The sequence below is a fragment of the Mugil cephalus genome, chromosome 23 (genome assembly GCF_022458985.1).
Source record: "Mugil cephalus isolate CIBA_MC_2020 chromosome 23, CIBA_Mcephalus_1.1, whole genome shotgun sequence".
Classification (NCBI taxonomy): domain Eukaryota; kingdom Metazoa; phylum Chordata; class Actinopteri; order Mugiliformes; family Mugilidae; genus Mugil; species Mugil cephalus.
Window position 1 is genome coordinate 12,538,158 of NC_061792.1, and position 16,636 is coordinate 12,554,793.

The following is a 16,636-nucleotide window of genomic DNA, read 5'->3' on the forward strand; positions in this document are numbered from 1 at the left end:
AGCACTTAACCATATAAGAACTTGCAACGATCATTATGGAAAACCTAGAAGTGTCATTAATTAAGTCTTAAATGAGCCTTTAAGTTTTCTGAAGGTGCTGAGCTCTTATAAATAACGTCTCTGTAACCAGTCAGTGAAGAGTGAAGCACAACAAAACAAAGTGTAGATGAAAGTGTGTCACAATAACAACAATAGTTTATCTCCATCTCTGACAATGATACATAAAGCAGAGGCTCAGTGTGAAAACTGCTTCCTGCTTCTTTTCAAATGAAATAAATGTTTGGTTGAAAAAGGTGTAAAATAAACAGTACAATAAATACAGAAGTGAAGAGACACATTAGAATATAGAAAGACTGTTGATGCTGGTTGATTAATGTGTCCAATAATTCAGGAGAGGGACTGGTCTTTACTTGTTGGTGTTAATAGTTTGTGCAGCTCTGTTGAGGATCTTTAATCTCTTGACTCCACCTCCCAGTAACATGGTCCAGTCAGAGTCTCTCTACACACAAGCTGCTGCTGATTCAGCCTCTGGATCATCAGGACTCAGCTCATCCTCTCTCAGCTCACACACCGTCCTGTTCACTGCCAGCTGTAGAGAGAACAACAACAACAGTAGATAAGTCAGTGTTTACAGAGAATCACTTCATCATCAGCAGCAACAATTATTCACAGTCCACAGAATTCTTGAGGCTGAGAATATTTTTAACATGAAGGACAATTTATATGGTTCCTTTTACAATTAAATCTACTTAACAACTACTACTACTTTAGTGATGGATTTCCAGCTGTTCCATTTCAATAAAGAGTCTGAGTGTGTTGATGAACATCTCATGTGTTTCTGAAGCATCAGCTGACTAAGAAACATTGAAGATATCTGATGAAACTAATGACAGAGATACAGATGTGATGACTGGACCTCAGCAGAGGTTCTGCTCTGTAGAAAGACCACATGGTTATTAAATGTAATGATGGTTCTGTGATTTACAGGCTTCAGTAAGACTGATCTCAGAGCTGTGACAAAGATGAAACTGATCAGTTGTTTAGTTTTGAGGTGAGAGAACAAAGAGTCTGAGATCAGATCTGATGAATGAGGACCACTGTCTCTATTCATCTAGTAAGGCTGTCAGCTGGAATCCACATTTATTTCTTGAAAACATCAACACAACAAGCTTCAGGATGATCTGATTGTCTGACTTTTGTCTCTGTCTTTCTGTCCAGTCTGTCTCCATTCTCCTCTGACAGCATCTCTGAAGAAAACAGCAGCAGGTTTCCAGGAAACACTTTAGATTCTGTGTCTAGTACAAAACTACTGAAAGAAGAATGAACTGACTCCAACCCTCCACTCACCCCAGAGTCTCCAGTCTACAGTCTGGACTCTTCTCAAGATCAAGAAGCTGCTTCACATCTGGATCCTTCAGGTAGTTTTTACTCAGGTCCAGATGTTTCAGATGGGAGGGGGTGGACTTCAGAGCTGAGACCAGATAATCACATCTGATCTTTGACAAACTGCAGTCAATCAATCTGAATAAAGTATAAAAGATGTTAAGTTAGAAGGTCTGTGATTCATTAATTCATTTGATATTTCATTAAGAATATTTAACCAAAAAATCATACACAAAACCAGTAGAATTTTAGTTTCATGCTCAAATCATATTATTTTATTAAAATGAAACATTCAGGCCCAGGGACAAATTATATCATGATATTTATTCATTTATTTATTTTGTGGCTTTTGTGATGGAAATAAAAGTGTAACTCTAAAGGTAGAAGACGTCTCTACCAAGTAACAAGTTAAAATTAACATTCACTGTGATTCTCTGTATGTGGATTCAAAGCTACAGCCCTTCAAAATAAACTGATAGGAATTTCACAATAAGTCCTTCATTCTGACAATCAGTAAATTATGAATAAATACTGAATGAAAGTGTATGAAGAAATAAGAAAAGAATATTTAAGTATTATTATTTAGAACATTTTCTTATTACATGATAATAAATTAGATTTACCAATTGTTTAACCCTTTATGGGGCAAGGAACCATATTTGGCTTTGACATCATCACATTTTAAATTGTGTCTCTGTGTCTCTCAGTGAGGTTCATTGTCATGTGGTTTTCATTCAGCCAATCAGAGAAGATCAAGGAAACATTCTTAGGTCTAATCAGGGTCTAATGTGGTCTACAAGGTCCACCTCTACATGAACTCTGAGTAGAAATGATTTATTAGGTACCATGAAAAAGTGTCCTAATGTTGTCTAATGTGATGATGTTAACAAGTGTCTGAATCAGCTCCTGTGTTCATATGGTCTAAATACATGTTTAGACTTAGACAGACTTTAATGATCCGTGAGGGAAATGACTTGGTCACAGTAGCTTTGTTGCACATAAATGTAACACTCTTAAAAACCACAAGAAAGACAAAATAAAATGAGATTAGATTAAAATTAAAATAAATATCATCTAGTAAGATAAAATAAACAGTGTATTCAAAAGAATTACAAAATTACCATCATGAACAAATGTACAAAAGTAACAAAACAGTGTCCAAGGTGATGCAGTTGTTGGTGTTGCAGCTTCTGATTGCAGCTTCTAGGGCTGAACCATCGTGATGATGGTTTGAGTCATTGATCAAACAGAAAAACTAAACTGTTTCCAGTTTATTCACTGGGAACATTTTATGTTTTCTATCACAGTAAACTGAATATTTCTGGTTTGGGATAAAAACAGAAATCTGGAGACATCACCTTAAAGTCTGAGAAAGTTGGATCAATATTTTGCATGATGATTGATATTTTTATAGACTCAAGTATTTCAATAATGGACAGCTTCATTAATAACATCAGAATATATTAGTTGTTGTTGTGGTTTTAATTTGAAAAACGTGAGGTGAAACTGAAGGTGAAAATCAAAATGATGATCAAGACTCTAAAATATGTTCATATTATGATGGAGACATTTAAATTAGGACTAAACATGAAAATACATTTCATTATTGATTCATCTGTCATTTATCTTTACAATAGTTTGATTAGTTATCAAACCAAATCCAAATCAAATCTAGTGTAAAGTGTCTTTACCATGAAGATCCTCAGTGTGGATCAGTAGAATATCAGCCTGATGTCTGTAGATTAGTGTCAACACAACTTTCACATCATTTTAATCTGAGCAAACAAATAAAACATGATGTCTGACCTCAGAGTCTCCAGTCTACAGTCTGGACTCTCCAGAAAACCACACAGATGTTTCACTCCTGAATCCTTCAGGTTGTTATAACTCAGGTCCAGATGTTTCAGATGGGAGGGGTTGGACTTCAGAGCTGAGACCAGATAATAACCGCTAGTCTTTGACAAACTGCAGTCATTCAGTCTGAATAAAGAATAAAAGATGTTGGTTTAAAAGACAAAGTTCCATCTTGAAATCATTCAGTGTTTCATCGTCTGTTCGGAGCTGAAGAGGGTTCGTAAAGTACAAGTTCAGAAAATAGAAACTCTAAACATGTGAACCAACAGGAAGCAGCTTCAATCAGTCAAATAGACGAAGAGAAAAAGAGCTCTCATCAATATTAATGACAACAAGGTGCTGCTTCAATAAAGACGTAGTGACTTCAGCTCTGAAACTCTGACAGCTCCACCAGTGGATCCATCCACACAAACTCATGTTGACCAACAAACACAAGTAAAAACCCTCTGACATTTATTTCACTTTCTACTCAAAGATCAGAAAAACACCAAATATGGAAATGTTGATAAAATGATGATCAAGACTCTAAAATGTGTTCATGTTATGATGGAGACATTTAAATTAGGACTAAACATGAAAATATATTTCATTATTGATTCATCTGTCATTTGTCTTTACACAATCCTGAATATTTGTTTCTGTCTCTTAGTGTAAAAACTGTTTGAATTACAGCTGAAACAATAAGTTGATGAGTTGATGAGTCCATGGAGAAAAGATCAAAAACCACAGTGATGATGGTTTGAGTCACTAATCAAACAGAAAAACTAAACTGTTTCCAGTTTATTCACTGGGAACATTTTATGTTTTCTATCACAGTAAACTGAATATTTCTGGATTTGGATAAAATTAAATATCTGAAGATGACACCTTGAACTCAGAGAAAGTGGAATCAGCATGTTTCAATATTTTTGACATTTTAGAGACTGAACCATTGGAAAAAAGATTGTGACTCTGCCACAGTCAATGGACTAAACCACAGAAGAAGAAAACAGAGTTTACCATGAAGATCCTCAGTGTGGATCAGTAGAGTATTAGCCTGATGTCTGTAGATTAGTGTCAACACAACTTTCACATCATATTAATCTGAACACACAAATAAATCATGATGTCTGACCTCAGAGTCTCCAGTCTACAGTCTGGACTCTCCAGAAAACCACACAGATGTTTCACTCCTGAATCCTTCAGGTTGTTATAACTCAGGTCCAGATGTTTCAGATGGGAGGGGTTGGACTTCAGAGCTGAACCCAGAGAATCACAGCTGATCTCTGACAAACTGCAGCAAATCAATCTGAATAAAAGATGTTAGGTCAGAACGTCTGTGTATCATTCATTTGATATTTCATTAAGAATCTTTAACCAAAAAATCTTATAGAAAACCAGTTGACACTTCAATATGTATATTCTTTGTTTTATGCTCAGATCATATAAATTAAAATGAAACATTCAGGCCCAGGGACAAATTATATCTTGATATTTATTCATTTACTTATTTTGTGGCTTTGTGATGGAAATAAAAGTGTAACTCTAAAGGTAGAAGACATCTCTACCAAGTAACTAAGTTAAAACTAACATTCACTGTGATTCTCTGTATGTGGATTCAAAGCTACAGCCCTTCAAAATAAACTGAGAGGAATTTCACAATAAGTCCTTCATTCTGACAATCAGTAAATTATGAATAAATACTGAATGAAAGTGTATGAAGAAATAAGAAAATAATATTTAAGTATTATTACTTAGAACTATTTCTTATTACATGATAATAAATGAGGTTACCAATTGTTTAACCCTTTATGGGGCAAGGAACCATATTTGGCTTTGACATCATCACATTTTAAATTGTGTCTCTGTGTCTCTCAGTGAGGTTCATTGTCATGTGGTTTTCATTCAGCCAAAAAGAGAAGATCAAGGTTTCATTAGGTTTAAATTTGTTATTTGAATATTTTGGGGTTGGTTTATTATGTTTATTTGACTGGTAAACAAACTGTCCTGTGTTGTTTCTCTTGTTGTTAGTTAATGTGTTGGTGTTTTATGTTGTTCCGTTTGTGTGTAATTGGCCTGATCAGCCACTATATAAGTCTCCTTTGTTGTCTGTTCGTTAGCTCAGTTGGTTTGTCAGGTTGCTGTAGCATTATAGCCTGAGTTCAGGTTTCTTTATTTGACCTTCTTTATGGACCCAGAATTAACTGCTTGTTTTTGTAAATTGTTTTCCTATTTTTTGGGTAAATAAAACCTGTATTTATCAAAATCCAACTGCGACTCCTCTTGCTTTGCAGCTCGGTCCCTCACAGACAGCTTAATTCATAACAGAAAAAATATTAGTTGTTGTTGTGGTTTGAATCTGAAAACATGAGGTGAAATTATAGGTGAACATCAAGTGTGTCATAGTTTCAGAATGAATCATCCAGTGAAGGATTTTTCTTCATCTATGGTTTTAAATGTGTAGCTCAACATAACTCTGCCACAGTCAATGGATCTATGAAGATCCTCAGTGTGGATCAGTAGAATATCAGCCTGATGTCTGTAGATTAGTGTCAACACAACTTTCACATCATATTAATCTGAACACACAAATAAATCATGATGTCTGACCTCAGAGTCTCCAGTCTACAGTCTGGACTCTCCAGAAAACCACACAGATGATTCACATCTGAATCCTTCACGTCATTTTTACTCAGGTCCAGATGTTTCAGATGGGAGGGGTTGGACTTCAGAGCTGAGACCAGAGAATCACAGCTGATCTTTGACAACCTGCAGCTGTTCAAACTGAATGAAGAATAAAATGTGTTAGATTAAAAGGTCTGTGTATAATTAATTCATTTGATATTTCATTAAGAATCTTGACCTGCAGGACTTCAACCTGAATAAACAATAATAAGATGTGTTCAGGTTTTAAAGGAGTAGCTGAACCCAACTATCAGTCAAAGGTTGAACACACCTTCTCATTCAATGTATTCTCTTTATTTTTACTTCTTCCTACATTGTAGATACATACTGAATATATTGAATATACGAAGCAAGATTTATGGAATTATGCAGCAAATAAAGTATATTTTTTAAATATGTTTTACATTTCAGATTCCTCAAAGTCGCCACCCTTTGTTTTATTGACATCTCTGAAAACCTTTGACCTTCTCTCAATGAGCTTCATGATTTTCATCTCACAGCTGAGCCTTGTCAGGGTTCATTTGTTTTCTTGCCTTCTTAATAAAGTTGGGACAATCATTTGTGTTGTGTAGAAGTCAGGTTATTACACAGCTGACAGACCTATTTGACAACTGTTACAATTTATATTATGGCAAGAACCAATCAGCTAAGAAAAGAGAAAGGACAGTCCATCATTACTTTAAGGACTGGAGGTCAGTCTGGAAAACAGCAAAAACTTTGAATGTGTCCCCAAACTGGTTGACATGAGGATCCCAGGAAAAGAAGTCCAAGAGTCACCTCTGCTGCTGAGTCACCAGCCTCAGAAATAACAAGTTAACAGCACCTCAGATTAGAGCCCAGATAAATACCACACAGAGTTCTAGTAGCAGACACATCTCTACATCAACTGTTCAGAGGAGAATCAGGTTTATGGTCAAATAGCTGCTAAGAAACCACGACTAAGGAAAAACAACAAGCAGAGGAGATATAGACCAGTGGAAATCTGTGCTTTGGTCTGATGAGTCCAAATTTGAGATGTGTGAACGGTCTCTACATGGATGGTTCCCACTGTGAAGCATGGAGGAGGAAGCATGATGGCATTTATTTTTCAACAGGACAATGCCCCTAAACACACCTCCAGACTGTCTAAGGGCTATTTGATCAAGAAGGAGAGTGATGGACTGGCCTGGCCTCCACAGTCATCTGACCTAAACCCAATCCAGATGGTTTGGGATGAGATGGACCACAGAGTGAAGGCAAAAGGGTCAATAAGTGCTCAGCATGTCTGGGAACTCCTTCAAGACTGATGGAAAACCATTTCAGGTGAGTACCTCATGAAGCTCATATAGAGATCACCAAGAGTGAGCAAAGGGTGGTTATTCTGAAGAATCTACAATATAACAATGTTTATAATTATTTAACACGTATTTAATGCCTTCAGAGAGAATCTACAATATAAATAGTCATGGAAATAAGACAAAAAAATATCAAATGAGAAGGTGTGTCCGACATTTTGACTGGTAGTATATGTCTCTATTATTGTAGATCACTGACACTAACATGAAGCTTCAGTCTGACACTGTTTCATTCATTAAATTGTTGTAGAACAAAGTTCTCTCTTTTAGTTTCTGTCCATGAAAACACAAAGTTAGTGACTGGATCTGTGGAGCTCAGACTGCTGCAGCAGGAGATTAGTTTAAGATCAACTTTACAATCATTCATTCACAGAACAACACTGTAGAGTTTGTCCTCCATCTGGTCACATTGGACTCAGATTATTAGGAGATGTCTTCACAGACAGTATGAAAAGAAAGAATGATTACTGACTAAAATAACTCTTTTAATGTGTTAACCCATCTATAGACCTGAAGTTCTGACTTTGTGTCCTTTCATGTGAATTTCCACCAAACCTGACAAGAGAACTGATAAAAACAGGATCTTCTGTCTTCAATCAATAATAATTCAATTAAATGAATAAAAGCTGAAATAAAAACATAAATAAAAACCAAAGCAGTCTGAACTGACCTCAGAGTCTCCAGTTTACAGTCTGGACTCTTCAGTCCAGTGCACAGCTGCTCCACTCCTGAATCCTCCAGGTCGTTGTTACTCAGGTCCAGTTCTGTCAGATTAGAGGACTGGGAGCTGAGAACTGAGGACAGAGCTTCACAGCTTCTTTTTGAGAGATTACAGCCACTGAGTCTGCAGAAAAAATAAAATATAAAGAACTAGTCAGACTTGTACTTTCCTCAGTTTAAAGATTGCTGTGTATCTATTAATGACTAAAACTATCTCTGTACTTACAGAGCTTTGTTGGAGGCTTTGACCACTGGCAGCAGCCTCAGAAGAGCTTCCTCTGAAGCAGAGTATTTCTTCAGGTCAAACTCATCCAGATTATTTTCTGATGACAGTAAGATGAAGACCAGAGCTGACCACTGAGCAGGAGACAGTTGATCAGTGGAGAGACGTCCTGATTTCAGGGACTGTTGGATCTCCTCCACTAGAGAACGATCATTCAGTTCATTCAGACAGTGGAACAGGTTGATGCTTCTCTCTACAGACAGATTCTTACTGATCTTCTTCTTGATGACCTGGACTGTTTCCTCAGTCTTTGAGCTTTCTGTCTGTTTCATCAGGCCTTGTAGAAGAGTCTGATTAGTCTCCAGTGAAAGACCCAGGAGGAAGCGGAGGAACAAGTCCAGGTGTCCATTTGGACTCTGTAAGGCTTTGTTCACAGCACTCTGGTGGAGATGTGTTAGATTTGGTTTGTTAAACGTTATAAACATACAGGAAGTTGTTTGTTGTTCTTCCATCAGATTGACAGAAGAGTTGATGAAGGTCAGATGAACATGTAGAGCAGCCAGAAACTCCTGAACACTCAGATGGACGAAGCAGAACACCTTGTCCTGGTACAGTCCTCTCTCCTCTTTAAAGATCTGTGTCAACACTCCTGAGTACACTGAGGCTGCTCTGATATTGATGCCACACTCTGTCAGGTCTGATTCATAGAAGATCAGGTTTCCTTTCAGCAGCTGATCAAATGACAGTTTTCCCAGAGACCCAACCATCTCCCTGGTCTCTGGACTCCAGTGTGGATCTGTCTCAGATCCTCCATCATACTTGACCTTCTTCACTTTGGTCTGAACCACCAGGAAGTGGATGTACATCTCAGTCAGGGTCTTGGGCAGCTCTCCTCTCTCTCTGGTTTTCAACACATCCTCCAGAACTGTAGCAGTGATACAGCAGAAGACTGGGATGTGACACATGATGTGGAGGCTTCGTGATGTCTTGATGTGGGAGATAATGCTGCTGGCCTGCTCCTCGTCTCTGAACCTCTTCCTGAAGTACTCCTCCTTCTGGGGGTCAGTGAACCCTCTGACCTCTGTCACCACGTCAACACACTCAGGAGGGATCTGATTGGCTGCTGCAGGTCGTGTGGTTATCCAGAGGTTAGCAGAGGGAAGCAGTTTCCCCCTGATGAGGTTTGTCAGCAGCACATTCACTGAGGTGGACTCTGTAACATCAGTCAGGATCTCAGTCTTGTGGAAGTCCAGAGGAAGTCGACACTCATCCAGACCGTCAAAGATGAACACAACCTGGAACTCTTCAAAGCTGCAGATTCCTGCTTCTTTGGTTTCAGTGAAGAAGTGATGAACAAGTTCCACCAAGCTGAACTTTCTCTCTTTCAACACATTCAGCTCTCTGAAAGTCAATGGAAATGTGAAGTGGATGTCCTGGTTGGCTTTGTCTTCAGCCCAGTCCAGAGTGAACTTCTGTGTTAAGACTGTTTTCCCAATGCCAGCCACTCCCTTTGTCATCACTCTTCTGATTGGTTTCTGTCTTCCAGGTGAAGCTTTAAAGATGTCTTCTGGTCTGATGGTTGTTTCTGGTCTGTCTAGTTTCCTTGATGCTGTTTCAATCTGTCTGACCTCATGTTCATCATTGACCTCTGCAGTCTCTCCCTCTGTGATGTAGAGCTCTGTGTAGATCTCATTCAGAAGAGTTGAGTTTCCTGCTTTAACAATCCCCTCAAACACACACTGGAACTTCTCCTTCAGACTAGATTTAAGTTCACGTTGACAAACTGCAGCTTCATGTCCTGAATGAAGAAACAACAAATAAGATCAGAGAATAGATTTCCAACATTTCCTGAAAGAATGAGTGAATATATTGTATCTTGTTCCATGTCTTGAGACATTAGTAAATGTTTAATTCATTCATCATTTTCAATGTTCATAGAAATCCTCTTACTGATCTGCAGACGATCAGCCAGCTCCTCCTGCTTCATTCTCCTCAGGAACTTCGGAGAACTATCTGAATGAGAATCAGACTGAAATCATGGAGACAAACATCAGATCCATGTTGGACAGACTGACAGTCCACTGGTCTACAAAGAGCAGCATGGAGATGATGGAAAGTAGTTGTTGTCCATGTACAGACCTTAAATATGGAGTCCAGCTGTGTTTGATGCTGATGAACAGACTGATCACTGAGAACATTCAAACTCTGCTGCTTCACTCTGTGAATGAATCATCAACAATTACTTCACATCATATTTTCTCCACCATCTGTAATCAATGTGTGTTTTCCCTACAAACATAAGCCACAGTGAGTTAATGATAGTGTGTTGTGTAGTGAATGTTCTGATCCAGTGAAACCACTGATCAAAAACCTAATGATTGAGAATCACAGATTTTTTTCTCTCTTTCTAAAACAGCTGTTACAGTATCACTTCACCACAGGGACAAAAACACAGCGTCCTGAACTGTAGACCAGTTGTGCTGATATCAGTTAGTTGTGTTGGAAATTAATTTCTATCTTACAGTACTGTTGAAAGTTAAACAACTAATCTCTCATCATAGAGTTGAGTTCATGTTTTGGTTCTTGTGAGTCTGGTTTCTATTGTATCCTGGTAGATGGAGAGAAATCCTCAGTTTATCAGGTTTAAATAAGGAAAAGATTAAACTTAACTCAAAGTCCAACAGGAATATAATCACATACATAAACCCAGAAAGCCTCTGACATCACACAGTAACCTAGTCTAAAGGTGCTGCTTGTGTTACCAGTCGATGATGACAACATCATACAGTTTCCACAGTTAGTTCAGGAGAGACATATTGTTATTGTATTATTTCTCTTTTATTGAGAGAAATTTACTAATTATCAACATTCAACAAGTTCAACAAAGTCTGAAGCTTCAAGATGAACATAGTATTTCACATATAAACTCCAGAGGACAGTTACTACTTCTTTACTTTTTTACAGTTGAAGGTTCTTGTCTTTTAAAAGTAATGATGGCATTCTTTGATCGATCACTCTTCATAGACACACAGCTGGGTTCAGGTTTCTGCTGCTTCCTGATGGATTGAGAGAAATTCACTAAATATCAACATTCAACAAAGTCTGAAGCTTCATACGATGAACATAGTATTTCACATATATAAACTCCTGAAGACAGTTTTTATTTCTTTACCTCTTCACAGTTGTGGGTTCTTGTCTTTTAAAAGTAATGATGGCATTCTTTGATCGATCACTCTTCATAGACACACAGCTGGGTTCAGGTTTAAAGTCGTCAGATTCTTCTCTCTGATGACTCCTAGGAGACAAACATGAAACACATTACCTAACAGTTACTGAAGCTGCTATAAAAACTAGAAAGAGCAGATCACTGTGGACCAACTGGACCACTGAGACCAGCTGAAAACCTGACTGAACACAAGGGGGCGCTCACTGACTTCTGTACTTCTTGTAACATTATCTTACCTTTTCTCAGATAAATGTTTTTGTTTAAAATGCTGTTCTCCACTCAGAGTGGTTTTAGAGGGAGGGACTCCCTCCTCTCTGTCCTCACACTGATCCATGCTGCTGGATTCACGTCAGCTCACACACACTTTCTACCTTCACCTGCAGAGGAAACACTCATATCAGTTTCATATCAGTGTCAGTGGATGAAGTCAGACAGTGACTTGACTATCAGCTGTTGTTCTACTATCAGTCCACTAGATGGAGACATGAAGCAGTAGAAATGAAAAGCAGTTAAACGGACACAGACTCTGACACCACATGAAGAACTTTATGTTTTATTTTGACTTGAGTGGACTGGTTCAACAGCAGCAGCAGTAGAAAGATTAAAGGCCCCCTTTTCCCTGAACGTTCACTATTTCTTAAGTTTTTCTGTTGGAACTAAACTGATTCAAACAGTTAAACATTATAAACTACTGTTTTCAGCTCCGTCTCTGTCACCGTGAACTATTTCTAAAGTTTTTCTGCTGAAACTAAACTGATGTTAAAGAGTTAAACATTATAAACAGAGTTTACACGGAGCAAAATATCTGTGACACAACGGTGGTGAAAGTGAAAGTAACTTTAGATTTTAATCTGAGGCTGGATCCAGATTAATGAAGATTTAATAATTTAATTTAATCTGATCATCATACTGTTTGATTCCAGTTAATCATTAATCTAATAATAATGTAGACTGATCTTCAAACAAAGTGACACAAACTTAATAATGAAATAAGAAGTGAACATCTTCTACAAACATTACAGAGCAGAAACAAACATTAAAGTTACTGAAGACAAAGTTAAAGCTTTAAAGAAATCAAACTCACAGTTTATTTAACCAGTCCAGAGAGATGAAGAAGACTCCACTCCAACCTGAACACTGAACAGGTGAGTCAGCTACTTCTTGGATTGAGGCAGGTTTTTACCTGTGATAGAGACAGAACAGGCTAGACAGGTTTATCCATCAACAGGATCCCTTTTATCAGTGTGTTCAGGTTTTTTACTTTTGATACTATAAGTTCATTTTCTTGTTAATACAGATTGTCAGTGCAGGACTGGAGTATTTTACTACAGTCTGGTGCTTTTACTAAAGTAAATGATGTGAATAAATCCTCAGTGTAACTAAGCTGTCTGCTGTGAAGGATTCAGTTTGTTTCTCCTCATTATAAACAGACATAATGTTGACTGACGGCTTCTGGAAACACAGTTAGTTTCTATGTTGTAGTAAAACACAGTCTGCAGTGTTATATCTAAAAAACTTGTTTATGATGCTTTTCATTCATAAATATTTAGGTTATTGATGGGATTTGGTGGTGAAACAGTGAACTGCAAGAGAGTCGACAACATGACAGTCATGTAAACATATAAAAACAGGAAGAGAGGTCTAAGTATCTCATCTATGTTTACTGGTCAACCTGTTATTCCAGTTTGAACCAACAGTTGGAAACCACCTGTGCACTAAAATATAAAATGTTGAACTTTCATACTATTCATACTTCAGCAGTATGCGTGTATGTGTCAGCCACCTTTATCTCTTCACTATGAAAATATGCTGTCGGAAATGTTCTGTCCTCTAACAACCGGTTATATGACCACATACCTTTCTAGTGGTGACTATGAGGAACTACAACTGTTCACATCTAACACTGATACTCACTGACTGCAGCATTTTAGCTTAATATTTTATTACATCTACATTCTCATATTTTATTATTCACTGGTAAATGAGCGACAACTCTCAGAGGCAGAGCTGAAAAAGAAAGAAGTCAAACATTTGGCACAGTCTCTGTGTTGCGTCGTGGATTCTGTACTGTATGAATGCATATAATGTCCAACACACCTGCTACAATACTTCACTTGGTACAGTCCACCTCACCCTTCCTTAAATCTAGTTGGAATCATCCACTTCCTGTTTGCCAGTCTGGCCTCCTACCTGGACAGGTGTGGATGGAGCACATGGAACAAACATTTGGGTAATTTGAATCTGTGAATGAATGAGACTGAATGTCAATGTTTATTTCTCTGAGTTCACCTGAAATCCTTCAACTCAGACATTTACCAGTGAAATCATTTCAGAAAACATTCAAATCCATTGATACCATCCAAACCAGTTTAGTGAAGAAGGCCCGGACGTCATGTTCCTCTGTCCCTAAAACACCAGAATCAAGTAACATTTATTACTTAACATTGATTTTCATGTTAAGTATAAGTTCAGTATGTTGGCAAAACGTTTTTATATATTAAAATAATTCATTGATGCCCATTGAAACCACTATAGTACAAAGGCCAGAATGCCCCCCTCCCTCCTCTACCAGTTCAACCACCTCTACTGGCCCCTCCCACTGAGAGGCTTATTATTGTAATAATGGGAACAGGAAACAGGAAACCACAACTAAAGAGACACAGAGACATCCTGCAGGACTGGTCCATTAATTCACAGTATTGCAATTTCCTTATTTCCTCCATCCTTGTCGACTCCATACTCAGGACGCCCGTACGCTTCTTTGACATCAACCCCATTGGTAAACAACAACAACAACAAAAAGTAGTCGGTGTTTAAGGAACACATGTAGTCTAACATCTGATATGTTGTGTCGCTGCAGGACGAGTCTTAAACAGGTTTTCTAAGGACATTGGGATGCATGGATGCAAACATACATTGGACGTTTGTGGACTTTATTCAGGTGAGGACAGAACAGCCGTGAAGTCGTATTTTATGTGTGTTTCAGAGAGTAACTCTCGTCTACTGTCGTCTCTGAGCAGGTGTTCCTCCAGATCCTGGGCGTCATCGCCGTCTCTGCGTCCGTCATCCCCTGGATCCTCCTCCCCGTCGTCCCCCTCTTCATCCCACTTCCTCCAGACGTCCAGGGCCGTCAAACGGCTCGAGGCCACCAGTGAGTGTCCCTCAGGGACTTACATTTAAACGTCGTGCGTTGGGGAAAAAAAGCTTCTGACACGTTTGTCTGTCCTGCAGCTCGGAGCCCCATCTTCTCCCACCTGTCCTCATACTCCATCACACTGATGGGGATGTTCCAGTGGGGGGTGAGACAGAGCGCAGAGGTGGAGAACATGGTGAGATCATCATCAGACTGTGATGTTCCTGGTGCGTTCAATGTCACCACATCCAATCAACCGTCTCCGTCCTCAGATGACGTCCGCCTGGCAGAGCCTCAGGGGAAGATCTACATCGACGGCATCGTCACGTCTGAGATCGGCCTCCACGACCTGCGCCAGAAGATGTCCATCATTCCTCAGGTCAGCATTTGTCTTGTAACTGTAACAGCGTGTCCCTCGTTTAGGAAATGTCTAACGTCTCCTCTTGTTCTGCTGTAGGACCCTGTGCTGTTCACCATGAGGAAGAACCTGGACCCGTTCAGTTACCACAGCGATGAAGAGTTGTGGAGCGCGTTGCAGGAAGTCAGTGACACGTCTCCAATATATGGCTTATATTTGTCTTTATGTGCAGACGTGATACTAAATGAGTCTGTCTGTCACACAATGTGTTTATATCAAGCTACATTTAAACGTTGGTTCCTCCCTGTAACACGCTTCAGTATTTAGACAAAAACAACAAGTACTCTAATACCACGGCCCTGGGACACGGAAACCTGCTCCTCAAGAGAAAGTTTTGAAGGCCTATAATTAGAGCCAATGCAAGTAAGGTTCAACAACTTGCCTGGGACATGGACAAAAAGTTTTATTGCCCCTATAGGTATTGCTATGTTCATGTAATAGTAGTTATGTAATTAAGTTGGTTAACTAAGTTTTTTCTTAACTTACTAAGCAACTTCTTTCATTCATAAGTTACATTCAACATTTTTAACAAGTTACTTAAAAATGTTTTTAGCAACATATTAATATGTTACTACTTTAGTAATGAAACTTCATAATCTTTACTATTTTAGTAATGATAATTCATAATCTTATATAAATGTTGGCTAATTCATTTCCATCAAAATTCTTCCATCATTTTTCTTGTTCTCGTTTCTTCCTTTGACTTCCTCAACTCTTAGTTTTTTTTCTCTTCTCTCCGTTCACTGTAAAACTTCAGCCTGTCGTAGTTGTGGGTCCCATAACCCCCTCCTTGTGTTGCTCGGAAAGCGCGGGGGAGGACACGGCCCCCCCCCCGGCCTGCTACTGCAGGGATGTTTGGTGGATCCAGGCCCCCGGCCACAGATGGGAATCGAACCAATCTCTTGCCAATCTCTTGCGACTGGAAGTTGAAACCCAGCACGCCACCGACGGCCCTTCACACTTGAACCTCCTTTCTGAGCGCTTTTAAGTCTTCACTTTGGAATCTGGACTTCAAAACACACCGACCCTGATAAGATTTGAACCCATGACCTCCAGACTGCAGAGCAGCCTCCTAACAGCCCGCGCTGTTTTACCAGACAGGTGGTTCAATGACGTGTACGACATTTGACTCTTCACTTTGGGTGTTGGACTTTAAAAGTCTCCAGCACCGATAAGATTTGAACCCATGTTCTCAGAGTCTCCAGACAGTCCTCTATCAGCGTGAGCTATGTGACCACATGGTTCTGACCTTTCTTAGAGCTTTTTATTCTTCACTCGCGGTGGTGGACTTTACCTCTACACCAAAAACCCAGAGCCCGCTGGCTCCTGCCTGGCCACTTCAACCAGAAATAGAAGTTAAAAATTTTATATTTTAAGTTGAGAAGTAGCTCGGTGCGTTAAAAAGCAGCCTCCAAATCTGGAGGTTGCAGGTTCGAGACCAGGTTTTATAAATAAGCTTGTATGCTTGTCATTGTAAAATAAAACAAGTCTCTGAGGGACTTGAACTCACAACCTCAGTACCTCCAACCCTTCTTCTCGCTCCCTGAGCCACTTTCTCACACTTTTTCATAATTTTTTGGTATATTTCTCATCTAATTTTGGGGAAATTTTCAGATTTTAGAAAAAATAAAAAAGTTGGCTCCGCCTCCCACAGACTCCGCCCCTCTGAGGAGCCGTTCAG

At 39.0% G+C, this 16,636-nt stretch overlaps 1 protein-coding gene and 1 long non-coding RNA gene across 2 annotated transcripts in view; both read right to left on the reverse strand.

Moving 5' to 3' along the window:
• LOC125000974 (NACHT, LRR and PYD domains-containing protein 3-like) overlaps window positions 1-16,636 on the reverse strand; it is a 196,079-nt gene that overhangs the window by 132,822 nt on the left and 46,621 nt on the right. The gene's annotated exons all lie outside the window — the stretch shown is intronic.
• LOC125001094 lies at window positions 10,968-11,715 on the reverse strand. Its single transcript, XR_007111506.1, has 3 exons — window positions 11,641-11,715; window positions 11,351-11,473; window positions 10,968-11,234 (listed from the first exon to the last, which is right to left on the reverse strand). It is a non-coding gene; the product is annotated as an uncharacterized LOC125001094 (long non-coding RNA).